Raw genomic sequence first — 27,150 nt, 5'->3', positions numbered from 1 at the left:
GTTGTTTCTTGATATTGTTTTAATTTGCATTTCCTTAATAACAAATGACATTGAGCTTCTTTTCATATGTCTATTTTCCATATATATGTCTATTTCATATAGATATATCTTCTTTGACGTGGTATCTATTCACATCTTTTGACCATTTTAAAATGGGTCATCAAATAACTTTTTATTGTTTTAAACAAATCAAATCCACCTCTGAGAGTGGAGGGTCAAACTCAACTGAGGGCTGTCCCCATTTTTGTGGGAAACACCTAAGGAATGTTTGTGGAATAGCACTCCATGGAGACCTGGAACCCCAGAGTTAAAACACACCTTGGAGTTCTTTTATAGGAGAGGAAAATGAGATTTTGAGAGGGGAAGTGGTGAAGTGGCAGAAAGGTCTACTACTTGCCCCATGCCCACATGCTCCCCCCCCACTCTCTGGCCCCCTCACCATCAGATGGGACTACAAGAGCAGTCCTGGCCAGTGGGCTGTGAATGGAGATGCTGCCTGTCACTTCTGGGCCAAAGCATTAGAGAGCCAGTACAGAGCTCTCCTGATCTTTTCTGTCCCTGTAGGCACAACCATGGAAGCCATGTATTGAAATTTGATGTATCCAACATCTGGGGTCCCGAACCGACTGTGTGGAGCAGAACCTGAGCCAATCTGCCTGGGTTAAATTGTATGAGCAAGAAAGAAACCTTGGCAGAGTGGGAGTGGGAGTGGCTCAGTTGGTCGGTGGATGCCTTAGGCTCAAGTCATGATCCCAGCATCCTAGGATCAAGTCCCACATCGGGCTCCCTGTTCAGTGAGGAGTCTGCTTCTCCCTCTCCCTCTGCCTGCCACTCACCCTTCTTGTGTTCTCTCTCTTAAATAAATAAATAAAACATTTTTTTTTTTAAAAAGCAAGCAATTGAGCAAGCAAGAAACCATGGTGGTGTGAATCCACCGAGATTTCCAGGCTCATCTGTTACTGTAGCACAACCTGCCCTATCCTGACTCCCACAGTCGGCCACTGGGTTATGTTTTTGACATAAGGCTGATGTAATCAGGGTCTCCCAAACCTGGTGGTGTGCTGGCCTGGTGGAAAGTTGCTTAAAGTTGGGGCACCTGGGTGGCTCAGTGGGTTAAAGACTCTGTCTTTGGCTCAGGTCATGATCCCAGGGTCCTGGGATGGAGCCCTGCATTGGGCTCTCTGCTCAGTGGGGGGCCTGCTTCCTCCTCTCTCTCTGCCTGCCTCTCTGCCTACTTGTGATCTCTCTGTCAAATAAATAAATAAAATCTTTTTTTTTTTAAAGTTGCTTAAAGGAGAGAAATCATTTGAATGAACTAGCATCTCCTGAGACCTTCCACACACCTGCCCCATGTAAGCACCAAGCCTTCATTATCTCAGCTCTGTCTAGAAGGTCCAGCTCTCTAAACTATCTGTTCTTGTCATTCCCCGGGTCTTATCTCCCCAGAGGACACATGGGAGCTGACATATCAGTGGAGCTAAATATCCCAAGAATAGAACAATCCTTATGGGATACTAAGGTAGATCTCCCCACCCTCAAGCCCTCCAAAGTCCCTATACACCACCTAGCCCCCAAACTGTTGCCTTAGGGGAAGCAAGTCTCAGAAGTTCTGTTTTATCTTCTGTTACATCTTTTTTCCCCCCCACATTTAGAACTTGCTTTCTACTAACCCCATCCTTTCTAGAAGTGGAAGACATTCCCATCCCATTTATTGCCAGCATTTAGCGCCCTTCTTCTCCAGCCCCACCCTGCCTGAAGTGAATTGTCCTGGGCTGGGCCTCTGCTGAAACCGTCACACTCTCCCAGCCTTCTCATCACAGTATCTGGGGCAGGATGCGGCCGTGAGGGCAGGGAATGAGCCTCTCTCTGTGTGAAGTGAAGTGATGTTCACAGGGCTCAAAATCAAGACCTTGACCTCATTAGCTCAATGTTCTGGTCAGTGGGCTTGCGGAAATGTGTTGTTGTTAATTAAGCGCCCATTTATTTAATCCCTGTTCTTGTGAAATGCATGCATCTGCCTTCCCCTCCTCTCCCCAGGGACTATAAACTCCTGGGGGCACAGCAGGGGGTAGAGCAGGAGGGGGAAGGGACCAGCCTGGGGTCACCCAGACCTGGATTCCATTCACTTCCTGACTACTCTGACCCTGGGTAACCTTCCTGAGCCTGGGATTGGGTAAAGATTACAAGCTTGGCACTGCGCCTGGCACGTAGGAAGCTCTCAGCAAATTATAGCCATTATTATCATACTGTTAATTATTGTTTTATTCTATCAACTGAAGAATGATTTTCCATTGCTCCTTCTTGATTCTTCAGAGGCAGTAATTTGTAGACGGGCGTTGTCCAAAAGAACTTTCTGCCACAATGAGAAAGTTTAGCATCTGCACCGTTCAGTATGGTAGCCCCTAGCCACGTGTGACTACTGAGCCCTTGAAAGGAGGCTGGTATAACTGAGGAACCGAATTTCTGCTGTATTGAATTTTAGTGCAAAGTTAAATACAGCCCCTGATTGATTTTTTTTTTTTTAACTTTATGATGGTGCAAAAGTGACACGCGTTCAGGAGAAACCGTGTTTCCAATTTCCAGCGTGGCTCTTTGCGCAGGCTAACAAGAGGCAGTAGAATGTTCTCTCATGATGCTGGGCAGGGGCAACCACAGCGCCCAGTGAGCCACGCGATCACAAGGGCAAACAGCCCATATGCTTACAATGATTCTGTCCCCGTAGGACCAGTCTGTTTCTCACTTTCAATACAGTAGTCAATAGATTTCAACACTTTATTATAAGATAGGCTTTGCGTTAAATGATTTCGCCCGACTGCAGGCTAATGTAAGTATTCCGAGCACGTTGAAGGTAGGCGAGGCTAAGGTTGTAATCCCTTAAGTCAAGGAAGATCTCTGGTCTCATGAGTTTAGTGGCTCCTGTTTTGGTTTTCTCGGGTGCAGAGGGTAAGAGCTCAGGCTCCAAGGTAGAAGGCCTGGCTTCCCATCCTACTTCCTAGCTGTAAGACTTCCAACCAGTTCCTCAGCCTCTCCGGGCCTCTGCTTCCTCATCTGTAAATTGTGGATATTATAGTAGAGGACTTTTCCCCTTACCCGCGCTTTCAGTCATCCATGGTCAACCACGGCCCAGAAGCAGGGGATCCTCCCCCAGGCCCAGGATCAGAAGGTCCGTGGCAGCCTACCGCTATGTCACAGCGCCTGGGCCATTCCCCTCACTTTTACTCATCACGCAGGCATTTACCATCTCACTCGTCACAAGAAGGAGGGTGAGTACATTACAATAGGATATCTGGAGAGAGAGAGAGAGAGCACACTCATGTAACTTTTTATAACCGTATGTGGTTACATTGTTCTGTTTTATTGTTAGTTATTATTGTTAATCTCTTTTTTTGTTGTTAATCTCTTTTTTAAAAAAAGATTTTATTTATTTGACAGAGATCACAAGTAGGTAGAGAGGCAGGCAGAGAGAGAGAGGGGGAAGCAGGCTCCCTGCTGAGCAGAGAGCCCGATGCGGGGCTCGATCCCAGAACCCTGAGATCATGACCTGAGCCGAAGGCAGAGGCTTTAACCCACTGAGCCACCCAGGTGCCCCTGTTGTTAATCTCTTACTGTGCCTAATTTATGAATTAAGCTTTATCATAGGTATGTATGTGTAGGGAAAAAACACAGGGTGTGGAGGTTTCAGTGCTATCCATGGTTTCAGACATCCACTGGGGGTCTTAGTGGATATTCCCCCACTTATAAGGGGGGACCGCCATCCTGATGTCCTAGGGTGGTTGTGAGGATTAAATGGGTTAATCTGTATAAAGTGCTCCATTTTGGAGGTGCTTAAGGAATGTTAGCTCTTACTATTGTTCTCTGAAGCACTAATGCGGGATCTATAACCCCTGCACAAGATGGCGTGGCCTCTGTGTGGACATCCCGAGGACCTCTGTCTGCTCCTGGTCAGAATTTCTCATGGGCCCCAGCCCAGGCCAGAGAAAACCAGCATCTACTGACCAGTGAGGAAAAGGAACCCTGGAATGCGCAGAGGAGGAGGTAAACTGGCAAAGCTCCTCTCCCCACAGTGGTGCTGGGCTCCTCGCCCTTCTCCAGAGGGTGTGGCCAGCAGGAGGCAGGCTCATCCTCCGGTCCTGGGGCTCTGAGGGCTAGGCAGCCAGAGAAAGGCAGTTCAGGTGGGCTCAGGGGCAAGGGGCTTTCTCCATCTCAGTCTCCCAGGTGGGGGAGCCATAGAAGCTAGCTGTGGCCCCTCTACGCCATCTCCAAACGTGAACACGATCTGGACCACCTGCCAAACCCAGTCAGAAGAGACCAGAGGTCAGGAGGGCTCTCCTGGAAAGCTTCTAAGAAAGCTTGAAGATCTGGGTCTGGTGCCAGAGCTCTGGAGCGGGGTCTTTGGAATTCCCCCTTCCTGCTCACCCCGATGAGGAACTGAATGCCTCCATTTCAGGGAATGGGTGCAAGCCTGAGTCCTTTCCCCCTCAATTTCTTCCTCCCCAGGGGTGGAAAGGCCATGTGGGGATTTCCGGATCCTGGGACTTCTTGGTGCCCCCAGAGGCATAGCCTCAAATTCCCCCAAAGAATTCATCGGCATCAGAAGCTGAAGACCCTCCGAAAGGCTGGCAGTTTCTGCCTTCATCCTGACTCACTCCTCACCTGTCCCAAACTCAGTAGGAACTGAAAGGGTCTGAAGGCGCTGTCCAAGTCTCCTCTGGGAGGTGGCCCGAGAGAATACGTCCTCCTTCTTCCCCAATGTCTGGGACTCCTGCTTCTGCAGCCAGGAGCAATCCACACTTCGGAGCCCCAGAGGAATGCCACAGTCTTGTGGGACAGTCTTCAAAGACAGGGCACGGGGCAGGGACCATCTTTGTTCCACTTTCCCTGATTTCATGTTAAGAGACAGGAGGAGGCAGCCAGGTTAGACTCCGGGAAGGACTTCCTAGGGTTGGAAATAGGAGATAGTGGGGGTAGGAGCCAGTTATATTCAGTCCCTGGGGAAGAGTGAGCTGATAAGAAATCTGGGATTTAAAATACACAGACTATGTGGTTGTTGTGATCTCTCAGTTAGCTGGATCTGGAGTCAGACAGACTGAGGTTTAAATCCTAGCTATGCCACTCACTGGCTGGCGTGTGACCATTGGCTAATTGTTTAATGATGCTTCTCTTCAGTTTCCTCATCTGTAAAATGGAGATAGAGAGATTCATCACCCAGACTGTACTGAGGGAGGCCTGTGGGTGAATGGCCTTAGCCCAGCGCCTGGTGTAAGCTGGTTTACGGAGAGGTAGCCAAGTCTGAGCTGGCTGGGGATTTAGGGTACAGTGGATGGGGAAGACCTATAGGAAGTTTAGCTGGGAGTGGAAAGAGCAATCATCACGACTAGAGACAGCCTTGAGAACTGCTGCCCACCAACAAATGGCCCTCCTCCCTGTGTAGGGCTGAGACTCTCTGGTACCCAGTCCTGCTGCTACATCCCACCTCAAAACAATCGTGGGGGGACAATGGGAGAACTGGGACCCCTCCCGAAGATCTCTGTTCTTCCAGCAGGCCCCCTAACCCACCTTGATCTGGGGGCCTTCATTTGCTCATTGAGGAAGCCCTTCGTGGGGCCAGCCAGAGGGAAGCAGTTTCCAGAAGCCTTACCCCTTCCCCTGCATGCCCCTCAGGGAGTCCTGAGACGACAGCTGGGACTGGAGACCAGCCTGCCTGGCCTGCTTCAGACCCGAGCTGCTGAGCTGCAAAGCAGGGAGGCCTTTGGGGAGCTGGGGAGACGGCCATGGGTGGGTCTGCAGGGGATCCATTTCCCACCAGACTCAAGAAGAAACTGAAAGCCCATCTGGAGCTCTCAGCAGGGACAGGAAAGAAGCTGGCTGTGCTCAGCGCGCACTGTGGCATCAGCTGGCTCTAACTGATGCACCTTTGAGGGACTCCCTCCCCCACATCTCTCAGCAGGAGTGAGAAGGAGTCTGGCCATTGGGCTGTAAACAGCCTCCCAAAGCCAGCTCGGGTCAGACTCCCCACTGCCAAGGAGGGAGACCAAGAGATGGTGAGGGTTTGGGAAGCTCGGCGCTGTGTGACCCAGTGGATGTCTTTAATTCAGGTTTAGATTCCTGAATATAAAGGAACAACTCTCTGTCCTATGACACAGGCTCCCCCCCTTTACACTGGGGGTTCCTTGGGAGCAGGGCTGTGCTCCCCTTCTGATAGTCCTGGGAGATGGGACCCATCAGCTTTGCCTTACTCCCACCGTATGAATAAGACCAAGGTGCCTTCAGAAGGGCAAAATCTCTTGACTTGTGGTTGTCCGGGATCTGAGAGTGATCCATTACCAAGGAGGGTAACTCTTTCCTAAGAAGCTGCAGACTGCTGGAAGCAACCGTGGTCTTCCCTAGATCTCTTTATTCCCCTTGCCTCTGCCGGCCCTTCCAGGGAGAGGAGCTGAGGGCTGGGCCGGGCACTACGGGACCAGGTATGCGGCTGGGGTGGCCCCTCGTGCTCCCCCACACACACACCTGTCCCTCACCCCCAAGCCAGCCCCTCCGGCCTCTCTGCAGCTCTGTCTTGCCCAGGGCCGCCCCACCTGGACCCCTCCTCCCTCCCTCCTTTGCCCACAGAGGAGGGTGCCCGGATGCCCACTGCCAGGCACAGAGGATAAAAATACCAAGTGGAAAAACACGTGGCTCCAAGTCAAACATTAACCTGTAAGACCTGGCATTCTGGCCATGGTGTCCCTTCCCAGGCTACCTGGCCACCAATGTGCAGCTGCTGACGGTGTCCTTTCTCCCTGACCATCACTGTGACTCTGAGACATTCACCCACACACTCTTGGCAGGAAGCACCTCCCTGAGGACCCCAAGCAGGTGTCTGGCCAGCACCTGTCTGGACTGGGAACTGCAGGGTGAAGGAGGATGACCCTTCCCCCATTCAGCCTGGAGTCTTCCTTGACACTCTCTGAGCTTCCAGGTCAGCCCAGCTCCTGGGTGAAAACAGCGCCTCAGACCCTCCTCTGGCGCAAGAGCCTGGCTCAGAGAGCCTTCGTTCCTTGGGTTGCCCATCCTTCTGCTGCAAAGCCAAGTTCACTTCAAGTCTGGAAGGAATGATGACTGGTGAAGGGAAGGAGTCGGGGGAGGAGAGAGTCTAGCCAATGGGGGTACTCAGGGCTCAGCAAGCTGGGAAGCCACCTGGAGGAGGCGTTGGGAGAAGCAGGCAGGCCATGTCCCCAACTTAACTTGTGTGTCCAGCTCTGATGTTTGCTGGGGCTGGGGAGACCAGAGGAACAACTGTGCCCACCCAACTCCATCGACACACCTCAGAACCTTCTAGATCTTATTCGTTGGCATCCCCACAACTGCCTGAAGCCCTATTCTCTCACCTCTGGGGTCCAACGCCCCGGGGTTCTAGGAAATGCCTGTGCAGCAACCTTGGGTGTGAGTCAAGTGCCCCATTTTCTGTCAGGGAAGCTCGACTATGCACAATTTAAAAGGAGTAAAGTCCATCTGGCGCAGCACAACTGCCCCATCATTCTGGCTGGCTGGAGGCCAGTGGGCCCACTTGGAGCCCAAAAAGGATTTGAGGGGCCCGGGACCAGGGAAGCCCTTCTGGCCACTTCAAGATCCATGGCAGCCTCGCAGCGCCACTGTGGAAGGCATGTGAATGTTAATTTTGAAGGGGAAGCAGAGGGTTTGAGCAGAGATCAGCAGCCCTTGCCCTCCTCTCCTGGGCAGTGGAGAGCTGTCCCTCTGGGGATTGGCCTCTGCTGGCCCTTTCACTGGGGTGAGAGTCCAGCACTGGACAGAGAGTTGGGAGGCCTGGCACCTTGCCTCAGGAGCAGTCAGGCTCCCCCAGGCACAGGATTTCCCACCTAGGACAGTCCCCCAGGCTCCTGGAGATTTTTCCCACCAGGCTGGCAGTTTCCACACCCAGACAGGGCTCTGTCGACCCAGCAGGGCCACACGGAGGCCCCATGGGCTTTGGAAGCCTGGTTTAAAGCCCGGTTCTGCCACTTAAGCAGCCATACAGTCTTGTGTGCATTACTAAGCCTCTCTGAGCCTCAGTTACCTATACGATGGGGACAATTATGTCCAGCTCTCAAAGTTTCCCAAAGATTAGATTCGCCTATCCTTCTGTTAGTGCCTGGCAAATGAAATGATTCCATAGGTGGTTGTTCTGGTTAGTTTTTCTCTCCATCCTGGGCCTCAGTTTCCAGATCTGTAAAATGAAAACGATCACACCCCACTCATAAGACTAGGCAGGCTGCTCTCTGTGTTGCTGCCCGCAGACATCGGTCCATAACTATCGGCACATCGGTTATCTGTTCCCCTCTCTGCACCTCAGTGTCCTCACTGCATTCAGTCTTCTCTCAGGACCCCCACTGGAGGTCCAGGGCACTCGCCACCAGCTGCCTGAACACAATCACACACCCTGCTCGTCCCCCCTTCTGGCCGGAGCCACAACTGCCTCATATCGCCCTCATTATCGTGCTGACATTTGCTTTGGCTCGCAGAGCAATTACCTGTTAAATTGAACAAAGGCCGAGAGAGACGCAGATAACAGGTCAGCCAGAGGCCCTGGTTTTGGAGAGAGAAGCAGGCAGAGGTGTTAGCCTGAGCCTTGACCTCGGGCCAAGAAACCAAGCCAGTGATGTCGGGAGGGGGGTGTGAGGTGGGCTCAGGATTAATTTCCCCCAGCTGAGGAGCCAGAACTGGGGGGAACGGAGGGATGTTTGCATCTGGATGCCATCTGGATGGGGGCGAACATCGAGGGGCCACTCGAGGAAATGCCTGAGCGGCAAATCCAATCCTGCAAAGCAATCGCTGGGCCCTTCAAATGAATGTCTGAGGGAGAGGAATGTGTCTGGGAGTGTTGGTGCTGGCGTGGAGACCTGCTTAGGGAAAGAAGCCAAGGGGGAGAGGAAGGCACCAAGCCTAGGGGCCTCTGGGTGAGCGGGCTTCCCTGGGCTGGTGGTCCCCAGCGGGCACTGAGGCTGGACCTCTGGGCCGGGGGTCATGTGGGCAGGATCTCCAAACATACAGGGGGTCCACATCACCTCAGAATTCTGGGACTTTTTCTCTGTAGCCCTCTACGCGCTTGCCAGACCTAGGCCCTGGAGTGCTGCTACCCCTCGGGTCAACGGTCTTGTCCGCTCCTGCACACCTTTATGGTGGCTGCCGTATGCAGAGCCACAGTGCAGAAAGCCTAGGGATCGGCAAAGGGTGGATCGGCAAAGGGTGGTGGCTTTAGGTTCTGACAGACTCGAGTTCAAATTCCCTCTCTCCTTTAACAGGCTTTCACAAAATTTCATCCTCCATTTTCTCAATTGTAAGAGTATAAGCTCGCCACTTCTTGGAACTTCCCTGGGAGTGGACCAGCGCTAACCCTAAGTGGGGCTCCAGAGCACGGCAGGACGTCTGGGAGACCCTCAACCCTCCATGGGCTGGAGCCTGTGTATCTCCCCACCCCCCACTGATACAAAAAGGCAGGCACCACCCCAGGCCCTGCCAGAGGGAGGTACACTCTGATGCAACCCCAAGGGGGTTGGGAGACACACTCCCCCCAAGTCAGCTGACAGCTGCGGGCCCGGACACATGGGCCTTCTCCCACGGCTCCATGGCATGCCAGGCCTGGCAGGCACACACCAGTATGCGCGCTCACGTGCCTGCGTGTGTGTATTTGCATGCACGTGCAAGTGTAGGTGTGTTTGTGCACGTTTTCACATCTGTGGCTGCATGCACATGCTCGTATATTTGCCTGTATATATTGTGTGCTTATTTGTATGTGTTTTGGGCAGAGGCCTGTGTGTTTTACTGTATGAAAAGTGTGTGCGCACGTCTGTGTGACTATGCGTGAGTGAGAATGTTATGCAAATGCGGGTTGTATGTTTATGGGGGTAGATACGTATATCGACACATTTGTGTGTTTTTACGTGCCATATGTGTACACGCTATGTGAGCCCACGTATGTGTGCATATGTAATGTGCTGGGTTTGTGTCTGTAAATAAAGCATGTGTTTGTATCATGTGTTTCTGTGTTAACATATGTTTGTGGCTAGAATGCATCTGTGTGTAATTGGCATACCTGTGTGTTACATGTGGACATGTGTGTGCCTGTGTGCACAGATGTATGCATGAAAGGCAAGCATGTTTGTCTGTATGCGTATATTAAATGCTTGTGTGGAAATGTGTGTGTGTGATTAGCTTATATGTTTGCATATTTGTACGTGTAACGTGTGTGGTGTGTAGGAGCCCGTGTCTGTAGGAGGCAGCCTAACCTGTTAGGAACAGCGCTGGGCTTGCAGCCAGGGGAGGGGGTTCAGACCCAAGTACTCGGACAGTGAGGCCTCAAGGCACTTCTTGGGCCTTTCTGAGCCTCTGGAGGCCCAGCTGTAACCACACCAGCTCTGCTCCCCGCCCTGCCTCCCACCTATCAGGCCCTCAGTTGGAGCAACATGTGGACTAGCAGGCAGCTGAGGGCAGGACCATCCCGCTAAGTGCTGGGAGATCTGCTGGCTCGGGCCCACCTCTAGCATTGCAGGGGAAAGGACCTGGGGCCCGTCCTCACCCCACGTACAGTCTAGCTGCAGAGACAGAAGTCAGCAAGAGCACAAGGAAGGGCCTGGTGGAGTTCGGCATGCAGATGGGCTCCTAAGGGGCCCAAAGGGGCCAGGTGGGCACAGACCCTGCAGTGGGAAAAGCCAGGGTTTAAATCCTGGCTCTGCCACTTCCTTGACCTGGGATTGTGGGAGAGTCACTTAACCTCCCTGTACCACAATTTCTTCATCTGTAAAACAAGATCATGTAGCGTACAGCTCTGAGGGCTATTGTAGGGACGGAGTGAGTTCATACACGGGAAGTACTTAAAGGGGGCCTGGCACATAGGAAGGGCTCAACAGATGGTAGGTATAATAAAGTGAGGAGCCACAGAATTCCTCCTAAGTACGTAGAAAATTAAGTGAACGACCGAAAGGACTATCATCAATTGCAGAGAGAATAAAACGTTATGCAAAGAAAAAAAATCACGGTTTACTAAGTGGCTCACCGCTGGATGTCAATGCTTTCACGAAGTCACATCCATTCTCATCTAACCAGAAGGACATGGGGATTATGGAGGGGGAGGGAGGGAAGGCTGCGCCTAGGAGTATGGCCGCAGGCACCAGAAGAATCTGTCATGGCAAGTGAACGTGGTCACCTCTGCAGAGGGAGACTGTTGTTTTTACCTTACAGAACCTTACAGAGCCAAGTGACTCTCAGGTGACTCATAAGCGACTTTGATACAGATTTTTAAAAAATCCATTGAAATACATCAAGTAGAGACCTGTGCTGTGGTCAGGTGTGCCTGAGCTCTAAGTCCTGGATGGGGTGCTGTTGGCTGTCCGTCTCAGCAGAGGGCAAGACGACGCCAGCATGAAGTCTCAGGACCAGGGTTACAGTGAAGGGAGGTGGGAGGTGGGGGGTGGGTCTCTCTCCCCCGCCGGAACTGGGGATGACTTTCCGTAAGAGCAGGGGGGTTGTCCTGGCAGCTCCTCTCTGGTTTTCCAGTGATGCTGACGGCAGACCATTATTACTCTGGCTGCCCTCCCCTTCCTCTCCACTGCCTATTTAGTTATCGGTCTAAATGCATGGGTGAGAAGAAATGCAAGGAAGAGTCGCGAGACCTTGCGCTGGTCCAGATGTGCCACTGTTCTAAGCCTTTAACATATCTTAACTCATTTAATCTTCACACCCATCCTTACAAGGATCTGTTTTAATTTCCATACCAGAGATGAAGAAGTGAGGCCCAGAGAGTTGTTAGGTGACATGCCTAAGGCCCCGTAACAGAGCAAGGACTTAAACTCAGGCGGTCTGACCCTGGAGTCCATGCTCTTCACCACTGAAGATTCTAGAACGTGTGAAGGAGCAGGGCAGAGAAAGAGATGCTACACCTGGCCCAGGGCTTTGGGAGCCATTGGCAGCTAGGCCACACCGCATGACCCCATTGGACATGATAGAGAGAGGACAGGTCCCCATGGGGGTAGGGTCCACGTCCCCACCAGCACCCTAGCTACTGTTGGGTCATCTGTGTGGGCCCAGGTGAGTGCTAGGGGGAGGAGGAGCAGGGCCAAGAGGACTTTGGATTCCAAACGGCTGAGGTCAGTCCCGAACCAGTCCAGAAACCTAGGCCTGGTCCCCCTTGGCCCTTCCTCCCCATGTGCCTGCCCAGCGGCCTACCGTTCCCACAGGGACCCCACAAACGCCCACCGAGTGCTCCTACTGTACTGGAAAGTGGGTCCAGGCCTTTGAATCCTGGCACCTCCTAGTTGTGTGACCTTGGGAAACAAGTCAATCTATGTTCTGTGCCTCAGTTTCCTCTCCATACACGAAGACTGCATGGCCTTGATCTCATAGGGTTGTGAGGATTAACGAGTTAACACCTGTGAAGAGCTCAGCACGTGCCTGAGCCACACGCTCAATTCATCTTGCTACAGCTCTGTCCTTGACCTTTGGGGGGTTAAAAATAACTGTGTTGTACTGGAGCTTCAGCCACTTAATCCCTAGGAAGGGTGATGAGTAAGATTTTCAGTCTATTGAGGGGAGCTTGGGCAGATGAGGAAGTACTAGACTAAGGCAAAAACGGGGTAACTGTGTCTGAAGGGGAGCCCCTAACAGTCTCTGCTCATGGACAGCCAGCCCATGGGCAGCGGGCTCAGGGAGGCCCAGAGCAGTCCCTCCTCTTGCCTCCATCAGGAGAGTGAAGCAGACCGGCCGATTGAATCCCCAGAGGGGTTGGAGCACCCGAAGGGGCTGGATGGGCCTTGGACAGAGGCACCCCGGAGGAAAGGGGGGATGCTCTTCCCAGGCCAGTGAGCAGCGCTCGGGGGAGCCCAGGCCCCCCGGACACAAGCATGCAGCCTAGACTTTGCTTTCTCTGTTCCATTCTCGGTCAAGTCCAGGTGTTCCTGAGGCCCAGAGCCCTCGCCCACCAGGTGACTGAGGAGACTTCCCGGCCCTTGTGAGAGCGTCTTGTCCTGAATGTGAATGATGTGGCTTCAGACTGCGATCTGCCTCCCGAGGTCCGGCTTCTCAAGGAGGAGGGGTGCGTGGACGGTGCTGACCAGGGCAGCGGCCGGCCCATCTCCCTCCCCCAATGAATGTCCGGGTGTTCTAGGGTCTTCCTCAGGCTGTGAGTCCCCTGGGCGCTCTGGAGAAGGAAGGCCAGGAGCAGCCAGAAACCCGATGCCCGTAAGGCCTCACTAGGGGCGGAGGCAGAGGGTGGGGGGCGGGACACCTGTGCCCACCGGCCTGCATCTGGCCCCACTTCTGTTCCGTTGTCCCTCCTACAAATGTTTGTCACATGTGGGCTCGGTGCCACACCCCATCATGCCCCTTCCTGTGAGCTAGGAGTCATTCCTGTCTCACAGATGAGGAAGCAGAGACTCTGAGAAGTTAGTAAGACGGCTAGAAAGAAGAAGAGTGGGGGCTGGAGGCTGAGCCGGTCGAATGCCCAGGCCTGGCTTTGCTTACTAGCCCCACTTTGCCTTCCCTCTGAGGCTCGAATGACAGGAGAAATCCTGAGAACACTCGCTATGTACTTGCTACGTGCCAGTCATTACCTCACAGTGCTACGTGTCCCCACACCTCCCAACCTCACGTCACAGAGATAAAGAGCTTGCCCCAGGTCACACGGCTCAGAGCGGAAGCGCTGGGCTTTGAACCCACGAGTTCTGGCTCTGGCGTCACTCCTGCTCCCACCACTCCCAGACAGATGCCAACACCTCAACCCAGGGCCACACTGGGCTGCTCTCCTTCCGTGCTAACAGATCTCCCGGATAGACTGAAAGAGAAAAAGCCAAGGAACAGAAGAGTGTGGTCAGGAGGCCACTGTTTGTATGAGGGAACCCGAATAACATAGCTTTGGCTGACCACGGGTGCTGGGAGCCCTGAGGCAGGGGTGTGGCAGGAGGCAGGGGTGTGGCGGGCCCCAGGTGTGTGGCCTCAAGGTGTGAGAGCAGGTGTGACCTCTGAGCTCTGGCAGACACAGGACACAGGGGCCACAGCCCAGGGTGGCACTGGCTTATTGGCCGCCTGGAGATTGTGACATCAGGCTGGAGAAGACCCCACCGAGGGGAGGACCCTCAGGGGTCTCAGGGAGCCTTTGGTCGCACACATTGCTGACAGTACCAAGCTCAGGATCAAGGGAAGCAGGGACATGCCAGGAGAGGCAAGGCTTGGTCGGGCCCTGTAAGAGGCTGGGATCAGAGGGCTCCAGCGCCTTCCTAGGGTGCTTTTTAAAGCCTAATTCCCAGGGCATCTGGATGGTTCAGTTGGTTAAGCATCTGGCTCTTGATCTCAGCTCAGGTCTTGACCTCAGGATCTTGAGTTCAAGCTCTGCGTTGGGCTCCATGCCACACGGGGACCCTACTTAAAATAAAAAATAAAATAAAATACAGCTTCTGAAGACCCAACCCTTTGAGACCTTAATTTATAAGAAATCCAACAAGGGGCCCCAGAATCTATAGTTTTATTTGATTTAAAAATTATTTTCATATATTTTTGAAAAGGTGAAAAGAACAGAGGAAGGAAGGAGGAAGAGGGGAAGAAGGGACGGAGGGAGGAACCAAGCAGTACTGAAGAGAATACAGTGACAAGCAAGTCCCTCTCCTGTATTCCTTCCCAGGGACTGTCTCCCAGGGTCAGCAATGTCTAGCTATTTGCCTTCTCTCTGGAGAGATTCTAGAAGCACACAGCACCATACTGATGTGTAGAGAGCTGCCTCTATCTTTTTCATGACGTTGTTGTAAAGAAGATGTACTTGTATAAAGCTTCTCCGCTAATGTTGATAAACAGCTAGCTTTGGAAAAGGCTGGTTTAGAGAACTTTCTTGGAGCGGACAGCCCTGGATTTGAATCTTGATTCTGACATTGACAAGTTTATATGACCTCTCCAGGTTCCAAATCTTAACTTTCCTGTGCATGATAATGGTAGAGTTTTCGTGGAGATTAGAAATAATTTACGGCGAGCCCCTGGTGCCTACTGGGAGTGAATAATGGGGAGATGAGACATTTACAAACACAGGCAGAAACGAGAGACAGAGAGACAGATCACGACGTTTGAGCTCATACAAAGAGTTCAGACACAGGCAGCTTGCGGGGTGAGTCCCTTCAGCTCTGCCCCAGGAAGATTCCCAGGAAGAACAAGGTGGGAGAGAGGGAGCTCCCCTTCCCGACTCCATCAGCAGTGTGGGGCCGGGAGGGTGGGGTTACTTCCAGAAGGAACTGGAGAAGGCTGGCCTGTGCTCCACTTTGGAGGGTAATCCTGTGTTGGTCCTCATGGCAGGTGTCCTTAAGTCGGGGCTGGCAGGGCTCGCGGGGAGACTGGGTCAAATGTCACAGGAGCTTCCGCTAGGCTCAATGCTCCGCTGTCCATTGGCCTGGTGGCTCCAGGGACTGGGGCTTCTAATGGGCACTATATCCAGCGTGGGTCAACACACAGGAGCTAAACAAAGCTTTGTAGAATCACCTCTGGGATCACAAAACTCATTGGAAAAAAAGAATTCCACAGGATTCAGAAGAAAAGCCGGGGGATGGCCTGAGCCAGGAGTGGTTTCAAATTCCAGCTCTACATTTCCCTGGAGGTGTAAATTCAGGTTCGCTCTGTAATCTTCCCAAGCCCCATTCTCCTTCGGAAACCAGGGCCTTCTTTCAAGGATTAAGCGATAGAATGTCTCTAAAGCAACTGGTTTAGGGCAATTATTATTACACGGCAATAATAGTCTAAATTCATGGTTTTACCCTTTCAAAATGGACAGTTGTTGGAATTCAATTAGTTATATTTGCCAGTGAGTTTGAGCATTTGTCACTCAAGTTGGGGAAGTTTTATCATGGAGATTTTTTGATCGGAGAGGAGTCTAAGTTACTATTGAAAAGGCAAACGGATTCTAATTAATTCAATGATTTTTTATTGAGCACCGACCACATGCCAGGCTGGGTCTTAGGCCCTGGGGGTAAAACAGTGTACAAGGTAGGTCAAAAATCCCTGCCCTGGGAAGTTTCCATTCTAGCCTAGGACTAAAGCTCCTGGTCTGGCAAGGAGACTTTTCCAGACTCAAATAAACCCCTTTCCTGGTCTTTCAACCCTAACAGGGTCAGTAAAGCTCCTTTTGGGGGTGGGGGTGGGGGTGGATATGGCCTGGCAAGTAAACTTTGCTGAGCCTGTAGGCACCCACTCTGGGCATGTCCGGCAAGATTTCCACGAGGTAAGGGACTGGCATTGCCAACAAGAGGCTCCAGGCAATGGTGGAACACCTACCCCATCCTGTCTCTGTCCAGACTCAGAATGACTCCTTCCAGATGACTATCTGAGGAGCCCTTGGCCTTCTCTGGACAAGTAATGAAGGGGATGGATAGGGATGAACCCTGTTTCCCAACGGCCAAGTTTATCTGGTGCTTCTCTCTCTTGAGTCTCTGGGCTATGTCTCCTCCTCCTTCAGACTGGGGATCCCCAAGGAGAGGGCTGCGACTCCTCCTCAGAATGGGGTTCCTTGAAGCAAGGCTGTGTTTCCCCCCAGACTGGAGCTCCCTGAGGGCAGGGCCGTTCTCCAGTCAGAGTGGAGACTTTCTCCTTTTCCTCCTCTTCCAGGCTCTGGCCTCTAGGGAGAAAGGATGCCCCTCCCAACTCTTGAGGGGATATCCTACAAATTAAGTGTTGAGCTGACTCATAACTCAGCTCTCCTGATGCCAAGCAGAACTCTGCCCCTACATACGACTTCCTCAAACTCCCAATCTGGAGTGTCATCTCTGCCCCAGCTGTTCACAAAGCCACTGGGGGTCTGGCTGCCAGGCGAGGCAGCCTGGGGAAAAGGGCAGTCTAAGGGCTGGTACTTTATACCTCTCTCCTCCGTGAGAGCTATTAGGCAAGTGATGCATTTACTTTTCCGAGGCCCTCACTATTTAGCTACAGGATTAGTTCTAGCTCATTTACTCACCAAGCCCACTGGCCAAACGCTGCGACCAGAAAAGCACATCTCCCTTGCATAATAAATGTTTAATAATGACAATTGGGATTGACCAGAAAATGCCCCGGTTGGCAGTCCCGAAGCCACACAGGCTCCAGGGAACGATTAAAGTTCAGCTCCACCGCCTCCTCCCACCCAATCTGCTTGCCTCCAGGCCCTTTGGGCACCAGGCAGCCTTCCTGCCTGCCCCCTCGCCACCAGCCCACCCATGACAACAGAGCTGGGGGGAGTGAATCCCACAGCCGTGCCAAGAGCCTCTGTTGTGTTCCTCTATAGTCCTGCCTCCTTCAGCCTGGGAGCTTCTCCTCTGACTGGGGCTCCCTGAGGGCAGGACTGTGTCCTTTCTCAGACTGGGGCTTCCTGAGGGCAGGGCTATGCCTCCCCCTTAGACTCGGGCCCCCCAAGGGCAGACCCTTCAGACTGGGGCTCCCTAAGGACTGGACTGTGTCTCCCCTCAGACTGGGGCTCCCTGAGGGCAGGGCTGTGTCTCCCTCTCAACCCCCAACCGCAACCGAACCTGGGATCTACCTTCTGCACGTCTTCCCATGCAGCCCAGCACAGAGCTAGTACCACCTGAGGCTGCCCTGTGCCCAGGCCCCAGGCTCAACTGCAAACAAAGACCAGATCTGTGTGACTGCTGGCAGGTGTTAAAGAGAACCCCACTCGGCCTTTTAGGAATTAGTCTAAAATATACGATTGTATTTCAGGAGCCTTAAGGGTGTTTCTGAAACCTTGGGGCCCAAGACAGTTATAACATATGTCCATTTTAGACTTTGGAAAATAGGGCGCTATAATTGGAAAAGTTAGCGAAGCGCTAAGTACAGGGAGCCGGTCTCTTTACATCTCAAATACCAGGTATTTAGGTGGCTTTCTTGGAACCTGGCATTAGGGACACGTGTGAACGGGCCAGGCTCATTTCTGGGGAGTGAGTGGGAGCAGCGGGTGAAGGTTCTCAGGCAGGGCGGTTGGCGCTGTCTCTGGGCCCAATGCTAGCACCCCTGCCGCCTGGCACACCCTAGACCCACCTCCTCTTTTTCCTTCCTCTTCTCTTCTAACCTAGGCTTTCTGAGGTTCCCAGGAGCACTTCCTAGACTCAGGTCTGGGGCTTGCACCCTAAAAAGTTTCAGGTTCTGGCCTTTTCTCCAAGGGTGGAATATGGGACTCCTGTTGTCTGTCAGAGCGTGGGGGCTATGCCCTTGGGTGCTGGTGCCAGACTGTCTGAGTTCAAATCTTCCCATCCCCACTTAGGCAAGTTGCCTAACCTCTCTGGGCCACGATTTCCTCATCTATAAAATGGGATGAAAGTTCTAAGACATACCTCCCAGGATTGCTGAGATGATTAATGCAGTAACTTCCCCAAAGCACTTTGCACAGTGCTTGGCACATAGCAAGAACTCAAGAATGTCAGCTACTATAATTATATTTTAAAAGGGTTAACGTATTTCTAAAGCAATCTTTCATTAGACCTAGGCTCTCTGCTGATTCTGCCCTTGATGGAGACCCTTCTGTACCTCTCCCACCCTGACCTCGTGCCGGGATCCAGGTAAGTTCCTTTTTGTCATAGTCATTCATTCGCTCTTTAATTCATTTATTCCTCCAAGGTTTACTTATGTGGGCATAAAGGAGGCCATTGTAGACACAATTAGCCTTTGGCTGCCAAACGCTGCCCAATCCTGATCTAACTGATAGGGCACGTCAGCAGCTTTATGGAAAAGCAGGGGTGGTCCTTGGAGCCTGCCCCCATTGAAGAAGCAACAAATCCAAGCGGGAAGGGAAAGGATGAACACCTGGGAGGGGTTGAGGGGCGGGCCTGGGGTTCTGGAGGGAAGAGTGGCCACTCCTACATATTTCCAGAGCATTAGCACCTTCCCAGGTCGTGCTTTAGTTTCAAGGTGTAAGGAAGAGACATTTGGTGTTTTCATGTAAAAGGAAGCACAGTGGATTTTGTTTTTCTGACAGTACAAAGGGCCCGGGGCCATCCACCTGTGTTTCAGTTACCTTGTGCTGCATAACAAGCTACACCAAAAGCTAATGACTTAAGACAACAATTATTTATTTGATTCCAATTCTGCAGTTGCAACAGGGTATGGCAGGGACAGGGGGTCTCTGGTCCACACCTCAGACTGTAGGATTTACTTCCTGAATGGCTTCACTCACATGCTGGCAGGATCCCCTGGGGCCAAGGGCAGCGCCTCACTTCTCCTCCATGTGTCCTCGCCTTGTGGCTATGTTGGGCTTCTCCAGACTGGCAGCTGGGTTTGGAGAAGAGGCATCCCAAGAGTTAGGGTTCCAAGAGGACAAGACCCACTATGCAAATGCTTGCCAAGTCTCTGCTTATTGCCATCACCTTGCTAAGGCCCCATTGGCCGAAGCAAGTCACATGGCTAAGTCCAGAGTCATTGTGAGCAGAAGTCACTCGAGGGTGGGAATACTGGGAAGGATGATCTATTAGAGACCACCAAAGTCATAGTCTGCTAAAACCTGGGGTTCCCAGTCTCACCAGTGACCAGACACATCTAGATGTGGCAGTTCCACCACACTCATACAGTGAGTACATAAGTTCAGCTGCCAGGACAAAGAAACTCCCAAATACAGAGGCTTCAATGGAATAAAAGTTGATCTGTCCTACATATAAACATCCAACTAGGTAGTTCAAGGATGATTGGTGGCTTAATCATGTCAGGTACACACCACACCTGCCTTCAAACTTGTTCTACCTTCCTCAATGTGCAGGTTTCTTCGTGTGGTCCAAAATGACTGCTCCAATTCCTGTCATCACATCTGCATTCCAACAAGTGGTAAACGGAAAGGTGAAAGGGAGTGCTCCTTCCTTGCAATCTCCTTGGCCAGGACCTACTCATGGGCCACATCTAAACTGCAAGAGAAGCAGGAAAATATAGTCTTTGGTGGAGACCAAAACTTCTATCACCATAGAAGAGGAGAAGAGATATAAAGGAATAACTGGTCATCTCAGTCATAGGAAACAAATGACCAGCCCCAGCACATTCGGTCTGCCAATCTTGTGAGTTAGAAGGGACCATATTCCTGACAACAAGAGGAGAAATTTTAAAAATGACCCTGAACTAGGGCTCATGATATAAAGAGAAGGGTGGCCCATGGGTGGCAGGCAGCCTGGGCTTTACATCATCAGAAGCCAGCTGACCTCCTAGGAGCACCATTTCCTACTGGTTCTATCAACTTCACTGCCACGGACAGCCCTTGAGCATCTCCAGTGCATGGCAGGGGAGGGTCCCCGGAGAGACCACTCACAATTCCAAAGAGGATGCCATGAACTCTCCACCAGATCCCAAAGCACTGGGTGTGTGTGGGCTCCAAAGGACTGGGACCGAGTTCCAGGCTGCGGAGGCCACAGTGGATTCCCACTAGTAAACCTGAATCTCTGGCCTCAGAGAGCAACTCTAGTGCCATCCCCCCCCGCCCCCTCCACCCCCAACCCCCCCGCCACCACCCTGTCCTCCAGGTAGCTGGCGGCTGTGAACAGCTGGCCAGAGCAGGCAGCTCAGGTGGCTGTTGATGAAAGGCTGACCCGAGATTTGCCGGCTATCCCTGCCCACGGGGGCTTCTCCTGCCTCGGCTCTGCCAGCAACCTAGCCGTGTGTCTCCCACCAGGCCTGGGGCCCTCGCTGTCTGTGCCAGCTGTGTAGCCTTCTTTGCAGCCTGTCATCTCTCCCCGGCCTCCCGCTCCTTGATGGAAGGCTCTTCACTTCAGAGCCACAGCAGTGGGCGCTTGGTCAACCATGGGAGAGGACTCGGAGCCTCTGAGCAGTCCAGTGACACAGCTTCCAAGAACAGCGCTGCAAATACAAGAGTTCTGTCCCCGGGGTTTGGAGACCAAAGTGAGCCCATAGCCCAGTATCAAGAGGAGGCGAAAGCGCAATGAGGGCAGACGTGGGAGGCAGCTCGAGGACAAGTCCCACAGCCTGAGCAGCAAACTGGTTCAGCCCTGGAAACTTACAGTCAATTCATTCGGGAGAAGGAGCCCGAAAGGAGAGGGCAGACGCAGAGACCCTCCTGGTGGGGGATGTCCCCATTAAAAAAGTCTAGTTCAAATAACAACGCCAGGTGGGGAGGGAGAAGGCAGTTTCTCAGAAACACAGATTAGGAAGCCGGTCAACCCTGCTGTCCCCAGGCCGTTAGGACAAAAGAGAAGTCATGTCGTGAGAAACCATCCTCGCGCCACATGCAACCCCTCCCAGCACATTGCGGTTCTGTGAGGCTTTCACGTCTGCGAGACAGAAAGTGTGACCGAGAAGGTGGGTGTGGATAGCACGCACAGAAGGAGAGGAACATATGGAAACGTGTTCAGGCTTACAAATAACCAGTGAGAGGCCAGTGCAAACAAGTTAGCGTTTGCGCCAATTACCTTCCTTTTTCATATTTTTTTTAAAGATTTTATTTATTTATTTGACAGAGAGAGATCACAAGCAGGCAGAGAGGCAGGCAGAGAGGGGGAAGCAGGCTCCCTGCTGAGCAGAGAGCCCAATGTGGGGCTCCATCCCAAGACCCTGGGATCATGACCTGAGCTGAAGGCAGAGGCTTTAACCCTCTGAGCCACCCAGGCGCCCTCCTTTTTCATATTTTTTAACAGAGTTTAACACAGGGGACATCAGAATTGTCTTTCTGCCTGCCCTTGGGCCCCAGCCCACTCTTCAGCATCCCCTGTCTGGCCCTGTCTCCATCGCAGGGAGCAGGATCTTGACTTACAGGGTTCCAACCCATAGATTGGGCTAAGTCAGTCAGATTCTCCCTTTTCTGAATTCTAACTCAGAGACACAGAAATGCTAGGCTGTTGCTGGCATATTTGGGGGTCTCTGTGTTCCCAGGGAGACTGGTATAGTGGTTCTGAGTACTTTTTTGAAATGAGGTAGGCCAGTGAGGTGGGACCTGGTCCCACCAGTTACCGACTGCATCTTTGAACAAGTTACTCAGTTTTTCCCCATGCCTCAGTTTCTTCATCTGTACAATGGGGACTATTATAATCCCTACACCCAAGGAGTGGTTGTGAAAATTAAGATAATCTATAAAGATGATTGGTATGGGGTCTGGGACAAAGTAAATCCTTAGGACATGTGTGTGGTGGGTTTCAAAATGATATGTGCTCAGAGATGACAGCTCTTCTAGGTCCAAAAAGAAAAGAAAAGAAAAGAAATACCTGGGCAGGGAGAGCAGAGAGAGGGAGAGGCTGGGACAGGCAGGCCCTGGGAACCGGAGGCGGCCAGTTGAGCTCTTGTTGGCTCTCAGCTCCAGTTTCCCTGAAGCCTGACTGTACTTGGCGTCCAGTGTGGGATCCTTACATGAAACCTTCATTTACTTTTGGAAAGCAGTTTGGCAAGCCACATCAAACAGCACAAAAACAGCCTTGCCCGCTGACCTGGGCACTTATCTTACAGAAATAATTAACAAGGAGAAAAAAAAACACAGGCACAAAGATGTCCAAGCAGCTTTGTTTATACTAATGGAACACTGGAAGCCATCAAAGGCATAATGATCAGGGAAGAGAGAAGTCCCCGGGATGGAATATTATGCAGCCATTAAGAATGACAGGTAGTAACATGAAATGGTTATGACAAGTAAGTGAGAAAAAGAACAGAACATAAAATTGTAGCATATTCTGATGACGTTGGGCAAAAAAATATATATGCGTATGTACGTGTGTGGACAAGGCTAGCTAGAATTGCCAAAAATGACAAAAAAAACAAGCTTATTCTTGGGCTATCTAGAAGGAAAGGCCCTCTGAAGGGAAGGTTCTCCCTCCCAGTTGTGTCGCCTGCCCCCAGCATCCCAGCCCTGGGAAGGGGAAGGATGGATGCCCTTGGAACTCCCAGTCCCCACAGTCTGCTTCTTGCCAGCCCCCACGCCACCTCTCTAGGGGGAAGATGCTCCGGGCTTGGGCTGCTGGTATTTTTAGCCAGGCCTCTTGCAGTCCAGTGTTCTAGGGTAAAAATAGCTGGGGTGGAGGGCACAGCACTAACTTTGCTACTTTCTGCCTACCACCCCCCTCCCCTGGACAAGGCGCCTCCTGGGCTTGGAGTTACGGCTTTCCGTTGCTTCACTCTGGCTTCAATCCCTTCTCTTGAGGCCTCAGAGGCCAGAGAGGAATGTTCTAGTCTGTTACATCTTGGAATCTTGACATTCATGGAGGCCATGCATTCCATTTTATGGGTAAGAAAACTGAGACCCAGAGAGGATATGGGACAAGTCAGGAAGGGGCTGGCCGAAGTAGTCCCATCCTCACACCCCTCTCATTGTTCTCACTTACAGGAGGGAAGAAGCTTCACGTGGCAAACACAGGGGAGGCGTGTTTGACTCCTGGCTCTCCTGCTGGTGGGAGGGGGGGGGAGATAACTTTCTATCCCAGACTGCAGTTTCTACATCTGTGAAATGAAAGAGTTAGACAAAACCGGCCCTTGAATTGAAAAGCTGCACTCCCCCCCCCCCCCCCCGCATCCCAGGGTGGAGGTTCTACCATCTTCCCAGCACCTGCCTGGGGCTGTGATTCTGTTCGGCAGGAGGATGGCACAGTGCAAGGGTTACCTGTGGTGGTCACTGCCTCCCAGGTGACCTTCTCCCAGGTCCGGGCCCACATTTGAGGCCCCTCAACCTGTTTCGGTACCTTCTTAAGTAATGAACACTGATTCTAACACTAGCTGGAGCCAAACCTAATCAAGGAGATAAACCTACCGGCAAAAACAAAGCCTCTGAGTATAGTTGAAGGCAACATACGTGAGGCTTGGGGACAGTCAGCCGCTAGGAGCCTGGGACTCCTTGCCACTCCTGCAGAGCGAGAAAGGACTTGAATGTACCAACCACACCGGGAGACTATCCCAGTGTGATGAGCCTGCCACACGGCCCCTAGCTCTGCTCATCTCCGGGACCTCTCCTTACCCAGGGCACCTGTCTGGCACAGCTTGGGCTGGGACTTCGGTCTACGGGGGGTTAGTCCCAGCACAAGACCCAGCTCACAGCTCTGGGAAGGTCTTAAAGGGAACCAGCCCCAAGTGAGGAATCATAGGACTTGGAGCCAGGAGACAAGTCAAGCCGAAGGGACTGGGGTGGCAAGCAAGTCACATCATCCCAGGCCCAATCTGCTCTTCTGGGGCATGAGTGCGTGCGTGTGTGTGTGTGTGTGTGTGTGTGTGCGCGCGCGTGCGCATGTGTATGCACGCCCCATGACTGCTCTAAGTGTCCCTGGCATGGGGGCCCAAGCCCCTGAGCTCTTTCCCGTATTGCAAACATTGACCTGGAAATACTACCAGTTCCCTCATTCAATTGCAGCCTCTAACTCAAATGTCAAATGTCTGCCCTTCGCTGGCACTTCCTCAGTACAGTAACACCGGAAAATGCTTATTTCAGGAACAGGCTTCCTTCATTAATAAAATGGGGAAATGGATCAGGACATAACAAGCGACAGATTCGGTAGATAAAACATGGAACGTAGGCAGGGGCATTAATCCTGAAGTTCTGGGGCTGAGGGAGGGAGGAGCCCCAGATCAAGGACTCCAGAGGATTCCGAGTTAGAATTTGGAGGTCCTGAGAGCCATGATGGCTGGAGAGAAGTCTGCCCTGCCGTGGGTCCTCAGACCTCTCCCTGGCTCTCAGATCACATGTGAGACACTCTGTGTTGTCTAAAGGGACGGTGGGGTCGGGCTGGGGTGGCCTGTGGGAGGTTCCCATGGCACCAGCCCTCTGTCCCCGTCTCCTACGGCTCTCCCCTCCTGGCAGCCAAAGGCAGAGGCTTGCGCTCAGCCTGGCATGCAGAGGGAAAGAAAAGGACAGGGGTGATCCAGCCCATCTCTCAGCCCCATGTCACTCATGAGCAGGATCCGTGGCCTATTCTCACGAGGGAGCGTCTGGGATCCGCATAGCATTGAACTCTATCCCAGTGAGTCACCTGGCAGGCCCCCCTGGCATAGCCCTGGGCCTCCCAAACCCTCTCTGAGAGCCTGGTGTCCCCTAATAAGTGTCTACCACATGGGTTCAGGAGGGTGGTCCAGAGATTATGGTTCAGATTTCCATTGTTCTCTGCCTCAGTTTCCCTTTCTGTAAAACGTGGATTGCAGACAGGCTCTGGGTATCTTACTAATCCCACTTGTTAACTGACCTTGGGCAAGTTACTTGACCCCTTTGAACCTGTTTCTTTGCCTTTAAAATGGGGACACTGATCCATGCCTTACCTTCCTCACTGGGCTGGTCAAAGATCAAGTCCCATAGCATCTGCAAAAGTACTTTGAACATCAGAGGCTCCTCGGGACCACAGGAGAGCATTCTTAGGACCAAGGACATCCCATGCATCCCACTTGGGTCAGGCCGTGAGGCCGCAGGGGAGAGGAAAGACCTGGCGCCGCCCTTTGCCACCCTCGGATGTGTTAGGGAGATGGAAACAACCAGCATCCATCCTGACATGGAGGGTGACCAAGGCACCTAGGCACTGGAGGGGTTCAGTGGCTGAGAAACCCTGGGGACCGGGGCTAACCTAGGAGCCTCCTGGAGGAGAACACTCACCTTGAGGACACAGAGGCTTTAAAAGCATGGCGTGGTTCTGCTCTTCACCACACCAATTTCCTCAAAGTCCCTTTACTGGGTTTTGTTGTTGTTGTTACACACATCATCTCATTTGGTCTTGAAAACTGCCCGTTTATTTAGTTATTATATATGCGCATTGACAGAGAGGTCCCCCATGCAAGAAGGCACAGAAGTGGGTCCCAAATGTGGGGCTCAAGAGGCCTGGTGTGACCCCTCTAAGCATCCCCCAGGTGTCTGCTGCCCTCCCCCTTTCTCTCCCCAGCCCTCCCCATCTCTATTACCTGTAGGCAACACAATGCAGATGGCTCCTTTTATGTCTCTAGGGATCAAAGGACTGGCTTTGGAAGAAAGACGTGCTGCTTGGAAGCCAAGTGGAGCCAGTCTGCACAAATGGCCTGGCCTTTCCCGCTTCCTTTCCAGGGCTCTTGAGCAGTGCCCTTCCAGGAGGGGGTGGGGGGCTGGCCCCCACACTCCACCTCCTCCTAGGCCTCCCCTCCCTCCACAACCCGCACAGCTGAGCCAAGGGACCAGGTGCCTGAGGAAGGTCGCCTCCACGCACGGTCTCACCACCTCTGTTGGATAATGAGACTGTGGAACGTGTTGTCCCCGCTGAGCCAGGCACCAGTCATGTGGGAGAGGGAGAGAGACAAAGAGTGACGTGGAATGACAGAAAGACGGCTGGTGCAGGAGGAGGAGAAACTCTCGGAGACAGAGAGCGGAGGAGAAACAAGTGGACAGACCGAGAGAGGAGAGCGGGGCAGCAGAAGCCTATCAGACAGGCGGAGATGTCCAGGGAGAAAATGCGGAGAGGGCAAGGGTAGATAGGAACAGGGAGAGGGGAAAAGAACGAAGACAAGAACGTGAAGGAGAGATTGACAAGTAAAAAAAGGGGGGGGGGACCTATATATTTTTAAAGCCAGGCCAGAGATGAAGAGGGAACAGCAGAGAGAAGGAGAAGGAAAGAGGCAGATAACTCTAAGGGCATGGAGATGGGCCAGCAAGGCAAGAGAGGCCGTCCCAGCTCCAGGTGGAGACTGCAGGCAGGCCCCTGATCACCCCCACTCCCTCAATGAGCAGGGTTCCCCCACGCTGAGCTCACTCCCCATGCCACCCTAGAGGTTAGCCCCTACCCTCTGGACCTGCAGCTCCCAGCCCAGGTGAGCCTCCCAGGCAGCTTCTGGAAGAAGGTGTCTTGAAGGGGAGGGACAAGAGCCTGAAAGCTAGCAGACCTCCAGGGGGACAGGCATGGGGCACCTCATCGGCAATCCCCATACCCCTTCCCCACCATGGAATCAAGTCTATAACCCCTAGCAAAAAAGCGCCCCGAGGGGCTGGAAGCCAGAGAGGAGAGCGGGCAGGAAAGCAGACAGGTAATTCTAGGGCAAGGTACGTTCCACCTTCCTTCTGACCTGCCTGCAGACATCAGAACCGATCTCCGTGGCTGACCCCCCACCTATACCTTGCCGCATCCTTCACCCTCTGTGCCGTGGAAGGAACTAGACCTTCAGAAGCCAGGACCTCTGGGTTCTCCATTCCCACCCTGTCACTGACTGGCTGGGTGACCTTGAACCTGTCACTTTTCCCCCCTGAGCCTCATTTTCCTTATCTGGGAAATGGGGAAAAAA

This window comes from Meles meles, chromosome 5 (assembly GCF_922984935.1).
Source record: "Meles meles chromosome 5, mMelMel3.1 paternal haplotype, whole genome shotgun sequence".
Taxonomy (NCBI): Eukaryota; Metazoa; Chordata; class Mammalia; order Carnivora; family Mustelidae; genus Meles; species Meles meles.
Note: the sequence above shows the minus strand (reverse complement) of the source record.